This window comes from Micromesistius poutassou (genome assembly GCF_964030765.1).
Source record: "Micromesistius poutassou genome assembly, chromosome: 6".
Classification (NCBI taxonomy): Eukaryota; Metazoa; Chordata; class Actinopteri; order Gadiformes; family Gadidae; genus Micromesistius; species Micromesistius poutassou.
In genome coordinates this window covers 11,195,743-11,212,514 of record NC_140276.1, presented here as the reverse complement: position 1 = coordinate 11,212,514, position 16,772 = coordinate 11,195,743, and the positions used below count along the sequence as shown (strand labels likewise).

Below are 16,772 nucleotides of genomic sequence, written 5' to 3'. Positions count from 1 at the left end.
ATTTTTTTCACAATAACATCGTGATCGCATATAAACATATTCGCTTTTGTCAAAAATATTCTGCAGACAGCAGTTTTCTTCCACAACGCGAGTATGAAACAATACTCTCTTAAGTTAGAAAAAAACAAGTGTGACGGTTCCCCACAAACATTTATTTTACGAGAGAGATGCTACCATTTAACCCCACCCTGGCATTTCTGCAGGCTTCCCAGGAGATCAACTGCGGGAGGTTAAAGCCGACCCACTGAGCTGGGGATGACTCCTGGGTGGTCTCCACGGGTGGTCTCCAGGCTGTGTTTAGCTCCCACCAGGAGCAATGTTCATTCTTTCATATCAACACACACACATTACCCCTGATGGAGAATACATAAGCAGGCACTGTAATCCATAGGGAAAACATGAGCATCGTGCTCTCTCTGTCACTCTCTCTCTCCCTCTTACACACTCTCACTCTCTCTCGCTCTCTCTCTCTCTCTCTCTCTCTCCATCCCTCTCTATCACTCGCTCTCTCTGTTTCTCTTTCTCTCTCTCTGTTTCTCTTTTTTTTCTCTCCCTCTCTCAATTAAATTAAATTAAATTGAATTAAAAAAAACTTCATTGGCATGAAAAACAAAAATTAACATTACCAAAGCAGGTGAACAATTAAGAGGTCAAAGTATAAAACGTTAAATACAAAATATATCAGATATTAGAATATTAAATACTCAATATATAAAAAGTTAAATGTGGGGTATTAAAAAAAATCCAGTATCTCCTATAAACAGATCAATTAAAGATACACTGTATACACACAGTATGTGTGTGTGCAATAGTGCAATCATTGTGAACAGACAGAAAAAGTGATGTCTCCCCCTATCCTCCCTGTCTACTCCCCTATCCTCCAGGTGGGAGTCAACATCCGACAGGTCTTTTATTGATGAAGGGCAAGCAGGAGCTTGGCACTCCTTGGTGAAAGCCCGCAGGTGCTTCATCAACAGAGGGGTTCTGGTAAGAGTCTCTGGGGGTCGTGGTGGAAGACCCTGAGAGTCACACAGCAGAGATAATGGTTCGGTCCAGAGAGAGAGTACAGATTATCTAACTGGTATATGTACTAGTATTGTTAGCGCTTTTTTTTTTTACGTTCATGGCAAGAAGTGAACTAATGCCAAGTGTTTGACAAATGAGGTTGGCAACAGATGTTTAAGTGAAGCCATGAGAGACGGTTGCGATAGTTGAATCATCCACACCCATATGGCCCTTTAACCACACTAGAGTGAATACACATACCTAACAAGAGATGTCTCTAGCAGCCAACTGGTTAAACCAGTGCCAGTTCTGGGCTAAGGGTGGTCCATAGTGATAAGGGTGCTTGGCTCCCAACCAAAAATTTCCAAGATCGATCCCCAATGCCCAAAGTATTCCTGTAAAGGCATCAATAAACAAGATGCCCCTAACCCTTACCTGTTGGACTCCTTTGGAGTAGAAACAAGGATGTGCGGAAATGAGATACACAATGGAAACATCCACCCACTGAACAGGGCTGAGCCGGGCTGTATTTAGATTCCTCAACCATCCGCACACCACAGAGTCAGCCATGCGTGCCAACGACTTGCACAACAGGAGCAGTTGGGAGCTAACCGTCTTGCTCAAGGACACCTTGACAGAGACCGGAGGAGCCAAGGATCCAACCGGCAACTCTACACATAACGACCTACTCCACCTATCAAGTCTCTCTCTCTGTCTCTCTCTGTCTCTCTCTCTCTCTCTCTCTCTCTCTCTCTCTGGGTCTTTCTCTTTCTCTGCCCCCATCGGCAGTGTTCAGGGTTATTCCGCAGCTGTTGTCGTACGTAGAATAGAAAATAAAAAAACAACATTCCATTACCGTGGTAACCGTGATCTGACATGCAGTCTCCTGGATAAAGGTGGCTCACTGCCATGCATCCCATAATGAACAGGATCATTTGGAGGCCATCTACAGGCCTGGTGCTCTGTCTAAATTAGAACGAGTCTCTTGTTGTCGTGAACAGAATTCAAACACCAACGCTTGGTATTCCGACCGCCACAACGCACACCACTGAACGGCATTGTCAAGTTAATTGTGAAAGTACGTGTGTGCATACATGTCTGAGTGTGTGCGCAGTGCGCACGTGTGTGTATAATATGTGTGTGTGTTTGTGTATACGCACGCGTGCATGTTTTTTTTCTTTGCGTACACAGCCATGTATTTTACTAATCAGAACCAGCAGGAACCGGCAGTTGTTGCCATGACACCTCGCAGGGCATCACATTGGTGGGCGGAGCCAGTACTCATGGCGACCAATGACATCAGTTGGCTGGGCCAGAGGGGGGTTGCTTCGCCTTTAACCAGGTGGGAGTACTTATTCAAAACGTAAATGAAGGAAGAGAGAGAGAAAGATTGAGAGACAGAGACAGATATAGAAGGGATCGAGAGAGCGAGAGAGAGAGAGAGAGGGAGAGAGAGAGAGAGAGAGAGAGAGAGAGAGAGAGAGAGAGAGAGAGAGAGAGAGAGATGGGGAAGGGTGCTTGGTTAATATTCACTTCAGGACTGTGTGTTAAGAGAGCAGTGGAAGATGACCTCGTAAAACAGGAGCAGGGAGGGGAAGTATTGGAAGAGTTGGAAAGGGAGGAGAGAGGTAGAGAAAGAGAGAGAGAGAGAGAGAGAGAGAGAGAGAGAGAGAGAGAGAGAGAGAATGGAAAGAGAAACAGTGTCAAAGTACAAAGAGAGGGACAAAGAGAAGGAGACAAAGAGAAAGGAAGGGAGACTGGAGTGACGAAAGAGAAAGAGCAAAAAGGGGAAGGATCATAGAGCAGAAAATGGCGCTGGACCGAAGGCAACAGAGCCAGTGGAGAGAGAGAGAGAGAGGAAGAGAGGGAACGGTTGCAAGGGAAAGACAGAGCTACACAAATAAAGAGAGTGGAGGTTGGTTTGTGATAATGGAGGATCTCAGAGAGTCATTTAGTCCATTAGCCTGCTAACATGCTCCGATCCGCCATCATCAACCAACTGTTACGCTCAAAATACACAAACACTGACATTCATTAGAGCAGAAGGGGCTCTGAGACCAGAGGCCTAATGATAGGATTAATACTCCACTTTGTGTCCTGCTTCCAGACATGGCATGAATAACATCTAAACCCTGAAGGGGGTTCTATGCACCACCAGGGGGCACTTGCACACACTGGAGCGCATGCTGTTGCCGCAGCCAGAGCATGTGGCCGTGGTACGGCTCAATCAAATAAGACTAATAAAAATAGATTTAAAAATTGTAATAGAGTATGAGAGCCCAGTTAGCAATTTTTCATCTGCTGTAGGCTGTTTCAGCCAATTTGATTTTTCTTTATTAATATCCCACGCAGTACTTTGATCCTAATGTTCAATTTGGTAGCTCGACCAGTTGGCTTGGTCAAAAGTATTCCCTTTAGATTTTTATTTCCTACAAATAAATAGGAGTTGAAACCACTCCAGCGAAGAAGAGTTAATTCAAACAATGAATACAAATCTGCACATCATTATATTTTACTGAAAAGAGTGTTCATCCAACACATTCTACCCTCCACGTCGTAAAGCTAGCATGGATGGTTGTCAAGCAAACATCTGCCCCTAGGGGAGGGGAGAAAGGGAGGGGGGAGGATTTGGGGACGGAACAGCGGGGGAGTTAATAGCTATATTGATCATTTCTGTATTGATAAGCTGGCGTGTCCGCAAACCAGACGTTTTAAGTCTCTCTATGAATCATGTATCGAAGTAAAACAACCACAATGCACCAGTATGTTGCAATGCACACACCTGCATACACACACACACACACACACACACACGCAGACACACACACACACACACACACAGACACACACACACCCTCACACTCATACAAAATATATATTGTAATATGTAGGGAGCAGGCTGTAGGGAGCAGGCTGGAGCCCTGCTCACGCTGACGGGAGAGGGCTTTAGACTTTATGATTATGATGTTGTATACAAAGGTGGGATAAGGTCCATCCACTCCATGGGTTGTGAGCCGAATAGGCTGCAATTGGACTGAAGAGAGAAAGAGAGAGAGAGAGAGAGAGACAAACAGACACAGAGAGAGAGAGAGATATGGGGACAGACTGATGACTGTCAGACATACAGACAGACGGACAGACAGACTGATTAGATAGATAAATAGATATTCAATCCCGAGGACAAAAAGGATTGCATAACAGCAACAAAGAAAACGTACGGCAGTGCTTAGCTACAACATTAAAATAGTCGTGCTAACACAACGTTTTTCACTCCTCCAATGTCTCAACGTCAACACGGCCTCTCCTGACGAAAAGAGAATTCCCGGGAACATATGGATTATCTGATGGCCCCGTTGTTGATCGACACGTGCGGACGGGCCGGTTCGCAAATCAAACCCGCCCGACACAGAGAGCGATGCTACTGAGGATCGCTCGCATCGCTGGCTTAGTGTTTTACTGAGAATCCAACAGAAAACCATCTCAGAGATTAATGCTTTCATTATTTTGTGATTCATTCTTTACGGTGGGCCTGGTAATTGGGCCTACACGGCGCTGTTGCCTTTTTTATGGTGGGCTGTTTTCTCTCTCTGATTAATCTGAGAGCGGCCCTTCGCGTGGCCTAATGTACTAAATCAGAAAGCAATTTAGGGCACGCAGGCATGTGCAAGGTGGGTGACATGGTCATCAAGTATCTTTAATTATGCGGTCTAAAACTGCTTATGTATGGCACTTAACAGGTTTCTGAACTCCATTGTTATCTTGCGACAAAGTGTTGCACTTTAAACTTTCAAAATGTCACTAGACCAGACACTGAGACACATTTCATTTCTGCAATACAGAATATGTAAGGTTGATTTATTAGACAAATTCACTTTCCTCTAATGGAAATGGTTACTTTTGGTCTTTACAAGAAAATGTGTGACAACTACATCAAATTAAATACAAATTTAGGAGCAAAATGCAGGATTGCACTTTTGATATTGAACAGCCCGTTTACTGAAGACCAGGGAGAGAGATGATAGTTTAACATCATCTGAGAGAGAGGAGGAGAGGAGAGAGGATGTGGATAAGAGAGAGGAGGAAAGGAGGCAAGACAGAGAGGTATAGAGGAGAGAGTCCTCTACCTATTTGGTTATAGTTATGTAGCATCTTATCCTAGCTATCATTGTTGTATACAGGGAATGGGTTACCCTAGCTATTGTTAGTGCTTTGATTCTATGAATCTAACTGTACCAACAGCGATGTATTGTTTCACTTTCTTATGACAAGTGTACTTATTGTAAGTCACTTTGGATAAAAGCGTCTGCTAAATGCCCTAAATGTAAATATGAGTGTGTGTGTATGTATATATTTGTGTGTTTGTTTGTGTATGTATGTGTGTGTGTGTGTGTGTGTGTGTGTGTGTGTGTGTGTGTGTGTGCGTGTGTGTGTGTGTGTGTGTGTGTGTGTGTGTGTGTGTGTGTGTGTGTATGTCTCTTTGCGTTTGTGTGACAAGCGCGCTCAACTGAACCAACATCACAGAAGTTGAACAACCTTTATGTTGGAGGAGAAAAAAAGAAGAAAGAAGAAAAAGAAAAACATCTGCAAGCTGACAGCGGAGACGTGTTGGATGTTGCGGAGATGAGGGATGTGGGGGGAGAGAGAGAGGGGGAGGTGGTGGAGGGGGAAGATGAAGTGAAGAGAGAGGGGGGAAGGGGTGTAGAGGGGGGAGGTGGAATAAGAGGAGGCAGATTAGGTTTGGAAAAGGGGGGAGGAGCAGTAAGACGGGAGAATTTTGGGGGAGATGAGTTGGGGACGGAGGGGGGGGGGGGGGGCGCTAGGGTGACAGGGGGAAGGTGGCATGATATTTAGGGGGTGGTGAGGAGAAGAGAGGGGGGAGATGAGGTGTGGAGAGAGGAGGGAGGCGGGAATGAATGGGGGCGAGGGGGGAGGTAAGGAGAGTTGGGGAAGTTGAGGGGAGAGAGGCAGAGATGGGGAGGGGAGGAAAGGGGAGGAGAGGGAGTAGAGAGGGAGTAGCTGGGGATGGAGTGCGGGGCAGTGGGTCGTGTGTGATTGCGGTGTTGTAAGAAGCGGCATGCGTTTGATTCCCAGGGACGAGGAGATGAAAGTGTGTGTAGAGGATGACTGTCAGGCTTTACGAGCACTGAGGGTAAAAAAAAAACAAAGTTTGACAAGAGAGGGGCTCCTTGTAGCATGGCCGCTTTGAGCTCTGAGTAGTGTGTGTCACACACACACACACACACACACACACACATTTGCACGTGCAGAGATACAAAGGCACATACAATTGTAATCCTTTACAGTTACCGAATGTCAAAGTCTGTTCTGTTCACCTGTCAATCTACTGCCACTGTTGCCATATAAATAAAGAAACACAATATGGTGTCTGTCCCTGGTGCTTGGTAACATGATGCTAAATAAGTGTATTATTTGACTTGAGGAAATGAGCTTACATGGGGAATCTCACATTGCCATGCCAAGGGCGGCATGTAGCTCAGGAGGTGGAGTGGGTTGTCTGTTAACCGCACGGTTGTTAGTTCAATCCCCAGCTCCTCCTAGCCGAGTGTCGAGGTGTCCCTGAGCGAGACGCCTCACCCTGACTGCATCCCAACGAGCTGGCCTGTCGCCCTGCGTGGCTGACACCGCCGTCGGTGTGTGAATGTGCGCATGAATGGGTGAATTCCAGGCAATATTGTACAGTGCTTTGAGTGGTCCTCTGGTCTTCTTCAAAGACAAAGGTGGGAGACAAGGTTAATCTTCTCCGCCTCCCTCCGGTCTACGGGCACTTCGGGAGCTGCCCTTCTGTCACCACGCACAGATAATGTGTCCCTGCCACATGGTCACAGGTTTTAACCCCATGTCGCACCACTCACCTTGTATGAGTGGTCTCCGCTTTTAACGCAGCAGTTATCGCTGCTACATTTGAAGTCCGGGATTGGAAGTGAGCACACTTCAAAATGATTCCTATTGAGTGACGGAATCCCAATTTATTATTTATGTTCTTTCTTTCATCTTCACTAGTAGTCATTTAGAAGATGGTTTTATCCAAAGTGGCCCTAAGGTGAATCAAGTAACTTTTATTGGCATGAAAGTTACTTGCAAAAGGATTGGCAAAAAAATGCAAAAACACTTAAAACACAAAGCAATAAAGAGCAAATATTGTACGTAAAAAATCTGATTACAAAAATGCCTTGTGTTTGATGACATCTCTCTCTCTCTCTCTCTCTCTCTCTCTCTCTCTCTCTCTCTCTCTCTCTCTCTCTCACTCTCTCTCTCTCTGTCTCTATGTCGTTCTGTGATGCTAAATATGTATCTTTCTGTAAAAGTAATTTTCTCTCCATCATTACCTCCTCCTACAGCCTTCTTGGCTTAGGTTATTTTCTAAAAGCAGTGTCCTATAAACATGATGGGATTGGTTTAGGCGCTGGTGTGAAACAGACCTACTAAAGGGAATGTGATGTGGTGTGTAAAGGCTTGGGTGTGGTCTAACCACTGGAGAAGTGTCGTAAAACCCAGGGCCGTTCAGGTCCAGTTATTGTTCTTGTTAACGTCGTAAAAACCAGCAGAACCAATCCCATCGATAGAAGACATGCTATCGTAGCTCATCCCCTCTGTCTGCACTTGACAACCATGAGTGTGTGTGTATGTGTGTGTATGTGGGTGTGCGTGTGCGTGTATGCATGTACATGTGTGTATGCCTGTGTGTTGTTAATCTTGTTATGAGATGTTTATTTATGTGAATGATTTGTGTTTTTTTGTGTCTTTTCAATGGACACATTATCTAAGTGTGTGTGTGTGTGTGTGTGTGCGTGTGTGTTTGTATGTGTAGGAGTGTCTGTGTGTGTCTCACATAAAGTTTTAATGCGTAGGCATATATAAATGTACATAAAACACAACATGCAATCTAATGCATCAATAAACACCTCTGACTGCTTATCCAAACACACACACACACACACACACACACACACACGCACACGCACACGCACACGCGCACACACACACACACACACACACACACACACACACACACACACACACACACACACACACACACACACACACACAATCCATAGGCAATCATTTCCCCTTCCAATGCTAATTTGTACAATTGTCAAAGAGGAACAAAATACTTCCAAGTCATTCATAGCCTCAACTACCTGACTAATTAAACCAAAGAAAACGGAACAGCAAAAAATATATAATAATATGACAGCAGGAGTAGCTAAGTGAGGTAGCGAACAGCCGATAGCAGATAGTTAATTGCAGATAGTCAACCTCAAATTGCTTATAGTTGATTTCTAATAGCATAAAGCGAACAGCATATAGTTCTCAGCAGATAGCCAAACACAGATAGCACATGCAATTCTAATATTAAATAAAAAAGATAAATCATAAATGCATGCGCAGCTAATCTAGTTAATACGACAGGAGCGTCATCAATAGCCAATATGAGACCAAACACGGGTCATTTGAGGATAGGTACCCACAGAAGTCCGCAGTGAGGGCAAGTAAAATGATCGAACTGAAAGCACAGTATGACAGGTCTACCCGTGTCCACACGCATACACTTACAGGCCAGCATTGTGCAAATGAGTGTTCATTAAAGCTTGCGTGGATTTTGGCGCAACACAAGAAAGCATTCAGCGATGGGACAATTGTGAAGGAGTGCTTAAATGCGGCTGCAGAGACTTTACTTGAGGGTAAACAAAAAGATGACGTGTGGAAAAATCAAGCAAATACCATTGTCAGCTACAACAACAACCAGAAAACCAACTATTAGCAGAGGATGTACTGGCACAGCTTGATCCAGCTGTTCAGAACGCAGTATGCATATCCTTAGCCATTGATGAGTCCACAGATGTAACGGATAATGCCCAGCTTTTGGTGTATGTGAGATTTCTTCACAAAGAGAAGAAAGAGATGTGTGAGGACCTGTTGGGTTTAAAGAGAAGGGGGCTGTGGCACGGATGAAACAAGACAACACTGATCTCATAGCCTACCACTGTATCATCCATCAGACTGTTCTCTGTGCTATTCTGTCTGAAGGGTTTGCTGAAGTAATGAATACCATGATGAAACTCATCAACTTCCTCAGGGCATCCTCATCCGTTCAGCATCGACTGCTAAGAGAATTTCTGAAAGAAACAGAGGCAGATGCAAATGACCTACTACTCCACAACAACGTTAGATGGCTGAGCAAAGGGAATGCACTGGGACGCTTCTGGTCCATCCGAAAGGAAATAACTGCTTTCTTACAGCAGCTCAAGAGTCAAAAAGCAACACAGTTTGCAAACTTTTTGCAAGATAAGCACAAGATGGATGTGGTGGCTTTTTTGGTGGACATCACAGGACACCATAATGAGCTCAATTTAAAGCTGCAGGGTCAGAAAAAGTCTGTCTGTGATTTGATGAAAAATGTCCGCTCCTTCCAGATAAAGCTGGACATTTTCAAAGGTTCAATCTCCAAGGAGAGTGTGAGCACTTCCCACAAATGCGGGAACAAATTCAGGGTGAGAGAGACATTTCTCCTTATGTCGGCTTCATAGACAAGCTGATTGGAAACTTTTGTCAACGATTTGACAGTTTCAAACTTGGACACCAGCTCCTCCTGCTAATCGAGAATCCATTTCTTATCTGAGAAATCAGAGGATTTTCAAAGGAGGTGACAGACCTTCAAGTGGGCACATCCTGGATCTTTACAGTTAGAGCTCACTGATCTGCAAGCAGATATTGCTCTGAGAGAGCATTTTGAAACAACTGACTCTGCTACTTTCTGGTTACAGATTGTGCCTGAAACGATGTTCCCTGGTCTAACCAAAGCAGCACTGCACACCATTAACCATGTTTGGATCAACTTACAGCTGTGAGACAGCTTTCTACGATGAACATTATTAAAACAAAGTACCGTTACAGGCTCACCAATGAGCATCTCCACATGAGCATGAGAATGGCACTAACCCCATTTAAGCCAAGATTCAAACTGCTGGCAGGACAGTTACATGCCCATTTCTCTCACTAGGAAAGGAAGTTGGAAAGGGAGGAAGGTGAGGAGGAAAGGAGAGAGGAGAAAGGGAACTGCTCAAAGTTCTGCACTTTTCTTTTATTTATTCTGCCCTGTTCTATTTTACTTGAAATGTAGGCTTTAGCCTAAGGTCCCCATGTTATTTTATTTGAAATGTAGTTAATACATGTAAAAAAAAAAAAAAAAAAGGGGGTGGGCAGCTCAAAGGTTTTTTGTTAAATATTTGTCTTAAAGATGCACTTTTATTTTTTATTTTTTTTAAAGATTCTGAATGTTTTGCGTTACTTGAAATATAGGGTTAGGGTTAGTTCAGTTCAGGCTGCTCAAAGCTGTGTTTGCACTTTTTATTTATTTTATTCAAAAGATTCTGAATGTTTTTAGGCTACTTGAAATATATTTTATTCAGGAGAAATTCAGTCTCTGTTGTCTGTTATTGATAAAAGTATATTACTTTAAAAACACTTGAAGTTTGACAATAAATTATATAGAAATGTACGTACATTGTTGATTTTATTTACATCAGGGTACACTATTTCGAGTGACAATATAACATTCAGACCTTTGCTGGGAGGAAATTTTAGTAACTGGACCTCTTTGAATTTTAATTGAATACCCCTGCAATATCAGATACCTAACAGCTTCTATAGTATATCAGTGATCCATGGCGCAGGTCTGAGGAATGACACTCCGTCTGACTCTATGCTTAACATGCATACCACCAGTAATGGAGAAGACCCTCGCTGTCTCAGTGGAAACTGGACATGAAGCAAAAAGAAATGGAGGAGGCGTCATCTCCTCAGGCTTTGCGGTTGTGATGAGATTTTTTTTCATGCCACACCATGGTGCAAAGGAATTGGAAACAGCCTGTGATGGTTTTATTCTTTCTTGAATTTCGATTAGTTTTAGCGAACAGGTTATTAACCCCCCAGGGGGGGGTAGATATGCGTGTACTAAGCGTGTGGCTTCGCCATCTCGCCACACGATGGGAGACATGTCAGTGAGTCTCTCTCTCTGTCTCTGTTTCTCTGTCTCTCTCTCTCTCTCTGTCTCTCTGTCACATCCATGTCTGATGTGTACTCTGTTTGAGAACAGCAATGATATAAAACAATAAATCTAAATGTCAGGGCCCTCGCTTAATATCAAACTGAGAGAATTTGCATATCCAGATGTTTGATCTGACGGCTCTTTCTCTGCTTCACAGAAAGACGAGGATGATGAGTGATGAGGATCCACGGTAATTCCTCCGATGGCAATATTCCAGCAGGCCTCGTGCATTCTGGGAAACAGCTTAGGAAGTGTGTGTGAGGGCTCAGAACATGAGTGAGTATACTGTCTCTTTGAGTGTGTTTGTGTGTTTGGTCAGTTAGTTCTGCTTTCTAGTACAATCTCCCCTCATCTCACAACGGGAACGGGTTCCTCAAAATCTGCGTTATTGGAAAGAGAGATGGTGGGAGTTCGGAGGGAGCGATATCCGTTTCAGTTAAACGAGTTCAGCAGGGAAGGGCGAGGAAAAGGAATGTGTTAGGGTCCACCGGGATAATGCACCCAAAGAGGATTATGGGTATTGGTTGAGATTATGATACGGAAGGGGCCATTTCCTGGAGTTGCAGTGTGGTCAAAGTTCGAGAAATTGTGATTAAGATAAGTCTACTGGAAATATGTGTTTACCACATTGAAGATCTCGAGAAATAAAATTGAAAAATAAAAAGGTTTAGTGGAATTGGAGAATACTATCAACGGCTTAATAAAAATCGACCAACCATTTTCATGCTAGAACATTGGATCCATTCTACTTTTGCAAACATTTTAAATGGTGGCTATATTGAAGGACCCAATGTTCTTTAACAACGGGTGAAATTCAACAGGGATGAGTCATTTTAGAAACACAAGGTTGACAGTAATACTAAGTCCCCCTGATTGCAGTCATACTGAATTAGTGCAGTCTCCCCTGCTTAGGTAACGACCTGCCTAACCTTACCTCTGCTGCCAAACACTCCCATTGTTCTCTCAAAATACACCCACACACGTCAGCACTGCATGCATGCTGGTCCATCACTACGCACGTAAGCACAGCACTCCAACACACACAGACACACACACAGACACACAGACACACACACACACACACACACACACACACACACACACAGGAGGGGGGGCGAGCCGCATGTGATGAACCTCAGCATGACTCTGCTGTGCTGTTCGGTGCTCCCAGCAAACTTCTCATGCATTCATTTCACACCCCTGCCCCTCTGTTAGTCCCATAGAGTGTAATCATGTCCACCGGGGTGCAGCCCCCCGCTCTCTCTGGCCTCAGCCCCGCCCCCGACGAAGGCTTTCACCATGGCCACACGTCGTCCACGCCAAACAAACGGTCCATCCTGAGAGAGACAGATGGGAGCAGTGGGGAGGGAGAGCGGGAGAGGGGGAGATGTCGGGCGAGAGGGAGATAGAGGGGCAGGAGAAGGATGGAGGATGTGGGGGCTGGGACAGGAGTGGAGAAGGAGCAAAGGGAAAGAGGAATGGAGATGGGGGAGGCGTGGCGTTGGGAGAGAGGGTGGAAGAGAGGGAGGAAGAGAGGGAGTGAATGGAGGAGAATAAAAAGGGGAGATTGGGAGTGATATGAAAGAGAGAGAGGGAGGAAGAGTGAGAGAGAGAGGCGGAGGAACAGAGAGGGGTAGTGAGTAAAGAAACAGAGAGAGGAAGGTCATTAAGGGGCCAGTCTCAACTTGAATTGTCAGTCTAATATGGTCTCACATTCTCTGACCCTTCTTTTCTCTCCATGTCTATTTGTATTCTTACTCATGTCTCATCGATATAATAAAACACACAATCACAAATGCACGCATACACACAAATGCACACACAAAGGTACACACGCACACAGACACACAGGTCTCAGTACCAGACAGTAGCCGTAGATGTGGCATTGATAAATATAGATGGTGAGTATAATTTTTTTTTTCAATTCCCCAGCTATATATATATATATATATATATATATATATATATATACATATATAAACATATATTTATACAAAATGTCTCCACCCCTGTGACCACTGATGTCCCCAAACTGACACCTCTTGTCAGCTGATCGTTCAAGGAAAACCAGGGGTCGCATCCATGGAAACACTGGTCAACACAACGCTAGTTGATTGAATGGAATGACAGTACAGGCAGAAGGACATACATTTCTACTGACCGATCGAAGAGAGAGAGAGAGAGAGAGAGAGAGAGAGAGAGAGAGAGAGAGAGAGAGAGAGAGAGAGAGAGAGAGAGAGAGAGAGAGAGAGAGGAAAACAGCCAGGAAGCAAGAGAGGCAAAGAGACAGACAGAAAGAGATGCAGACATCCAGACAGACGGACAGGGTAACCATACCAGCACACCTGAAAATGATCATAACTCACAAGGCCACCCTCCATGTCTTGAAAAAGATCACGTACAATTCCCGTGACATTCAGACCCTATGAATACATGGATGAAATACACAGTACAAAAGACAGCAGCAGGACCATGGGGAGCACACAGATAGACTACAGATCACGGTCACAACAGAGTTGTGACCGGATATAGACCTGTATGCTTAGAGGCACACACAGATATGAATGTGTGTACACGTGTGTGTGTATGTGTGGATGATTGTCTGTGCATGTGTGTGTATGGAAGGCCAATAGGGTCACAACTATGCCTCATTGTAGATGTGTATTGTTAAAAATCAAGTTTGGCGCTAACCCTAAGCCCTTAAAACGACATCTTTAAATTCCTCAACTCTATAACGGATTAAAATACAATATTTTGAACACTATAAAATGTGAACTAATTTTGCATTCAACAACAACAATGGAAATCTAATTAGCTCCACCTATTGATTCTTGCAGCCAGTAATTATGAACCTTCTTCACCCAAACACCGTTAACCAAATTCAAACCACAGCAGTCCAATCCACCAGTCACTATACTATGTGAAGGCTATATGGGCTGTTTAACCCATGTTCAATTTGGTAATACACTGTGTATTCACTTAGATCACGTTTTTTTTTAATTTGCGTAGTGTATGGAACAATCTCTCTGCCTTCTATGAGATCAATGTGACTATGCGTTATTATAGTCCCAGATCTAGTCTTCTTGATGTTCAGTGTGGCTGTTTTACCAATTGGCATTATTCTAAAATACTATGCCGTAAAATATGACGTTATGAAAGGTTAAAGGTCGTATTTTACTTGGAATTAAATCAATATATGTCTACAACAAGGCTTAGTAGGGACCCTATTGGCCTTCCATATGTGTGTGCATGCCTGTGGGCATGTGTGTGCGTGGAAAATCGAATGGTTAATTTCCCTGAACACGTATAGGTAGCACAATCTCCTGGGAGCACTGACTGGTGAGGAAGTACCGGTGAATAAACCAGTAAAAACACAAACACACACACACACACACACACACACACACACACAAAAGAGACAACAGTGACTCTTGAAGGTGAGAGAGATGAATTAGGGGTTGCATCGCTAGCATATATATCTCATTACATCCTTCTATTCTAACACAGAGGGCATTCTCACAGATAGAGAGCGAGACCCACACATGATCCATCATGAAGGGAGAGAGAGACAGACATATATAGAGAGAGAGAGAGAGAGAGAGAGAGAGAGAGAGAGAGAGAGAGAGAGAGAGAGAGAGAGAGACACAGAGACAGAGACAGAGACAGAGAGACAGAGAGGGGGGCAAGGCGAGAGAGAGGGAGGGTTGGTATCAAAACGCTCACTGTCTGCCGGGTCTTCGAGGGATTCATTTAAACGTTATTACTTTCATTATGTTCTATTCTCCTCCCTGTGACACAGAGCTATCTCACATGCACCACTGGCTCATGCATTCTTTAGTCATTGAGAGGAGGAGGATGGAGTTATTGAGAAGAGAGGAGAGAGGAGAGAAGAGGAAAGAGGCAGAGAGAAGGAGGGATGAGAGCAGAGGAAGTGTTCTAAATGTGAGGAGAGGAGAGAGGAGAAGAGGAGAAAAGAGAGAGGAGAGGAAGCAGAGAAATGAGAGAGGAGGAGAAGAGGAGAGGTGTTTTAGGCCATGTCCACACTAATGCAGATGCATTTGTTATAACATAACAGTTTCTCTGTTTTGGCCTTTAAAAAAAAAAGGATTTTGAAAGACGTTCTCAAGCAAGTCTCACGTCAACCCAGTCTCACACCAGAATGTAGTATAACTACGTTGTTCCACAGCGGAAAACGTAGTCGTTTAGTCGTAGTCATACTAATGTACTTATTGTAAGTAAATGTACTTTTTGTAAGTCGCTTTGGATAAAAGCGTCTGCTAAATGCCCTAAATGTAAATGTAATGTAAATGTTTCACAATAATGGCTCACAATAACAATAATGGCTAACATTTCTAGAGAAACATGCATTTTATTTTCAGAATATTAATTTAGTGATTATATATGACATTTAGTTTGTTAGCTATTATTATTTGTTAGTTACTTGTTAGTTAATGCATGCATATATCCTATATTTAATACATGAACATGTTACATGAACACAATATTCTGAACAACCCTGAACATATTCATTCTAGATTCCTGTGATCGGAGCGGGACGCTGTGATGAGGAACATTAATGTACACAATGTAAGCACACGTTGCTAACGAGTTTATGAGTTCCATGTAAAGGGTAATTTAAACAAAGCTAGATGAGGATTTATCCCCTTAATAGTGCACTTCAGTCATTGACTAATTTAAAGATAACTCTGCTCCAAACCAACCAACCACCAGAGCACTGTCGTTGCCATAACGACTTAAGTATGGCAGTTGAGATGCCGTGAACGTTGTTTTTTTTGGCGTAAACTAGGATCCACTGGCGAGGAAATACACATATTTTCTAAGGTGCCTTTGAAGGCAACCCGCAGTTAACACATTTTAGTTGTAATTAATAAGTTATTTTGGTAATCAATGTGACTCGTTATTATTTTTTAATCACTCTCTGGGGGCTAGTTTCTTCGCTCCGAGAGATGTGTTTGCATGGACAGATTTGGTAGTGAAACAGATGATAACCTATTTGTGAAAGCAAAAAATCAGGCTCATTGATTTACCGAGGCAGGTTTATTATCATGTGTGAGTGGTCATTCCTCATCCTAAGTGTGTATTGACTATTTCCGTTGTTGAGTGAAATGCTCATTGCAATGTTCCTACTTCTGTATGGTGTACCCCTACTGTCCACAAGCACCCCCTACCATCCCCCCTCCCCATATGGACTTGGAGAATTGTTGCCGTGCCCCATTGAGTAGGTGTCTAAGGGTTCAAGGACAGTAAAGTGAGCTATAGACCTGGGGTCTCTTTTATGTCAAAGAGGGTCTCAAAGGACATATACGATTATCAATTCGGGGGGTCCAGCCCTCCAAGAAATGACTTACAAAGCCTCAGCAAATGCTCCATCTCTTGGCACCTCACCAATCTCGCTTACAAGATTTTGAGTTGAATTTCTTCCCAGACCTTACCCTAGCCATCCAACAAAAAGTAATGAGTGCAAAAAGTAATGAATTAAATGCACATTAACTTTAGTTTATTTCATAAGCGGCATGGTGTAGGCTCCTTTTGACCTTGAAAAACGTCCACAGGCCGGCTCTGTTTACACACCTTAAGACACACATATCCATCTGCCTGCGGTTTTATGACCATTTACTGTTGGAGGTCATGCCCCTTTTCCCGCCCTTTCGAGATAGCTTTAGATAAAAATTCATAC

General features: G+C 43.6%; 1 pseudogene across 1 annotated transcript; it reads left to right on the top strand.

The window, feature by feature from the left end:
• Positions 1 to 9,080: 9,080 nt before the first annotated feature.
• On the top strand, positions 9,081 to 10,027 carry LOC311344842 (SCAN domain-containing protein 3-like; annotated as a pseudogene). The gene has a single exon. The product of its transcript is annotated as an SCAN domain-containing protein 3-like (transcript).
• Positions 10,028 to 16,772: the final 6,745 nt, after the last annotated feature.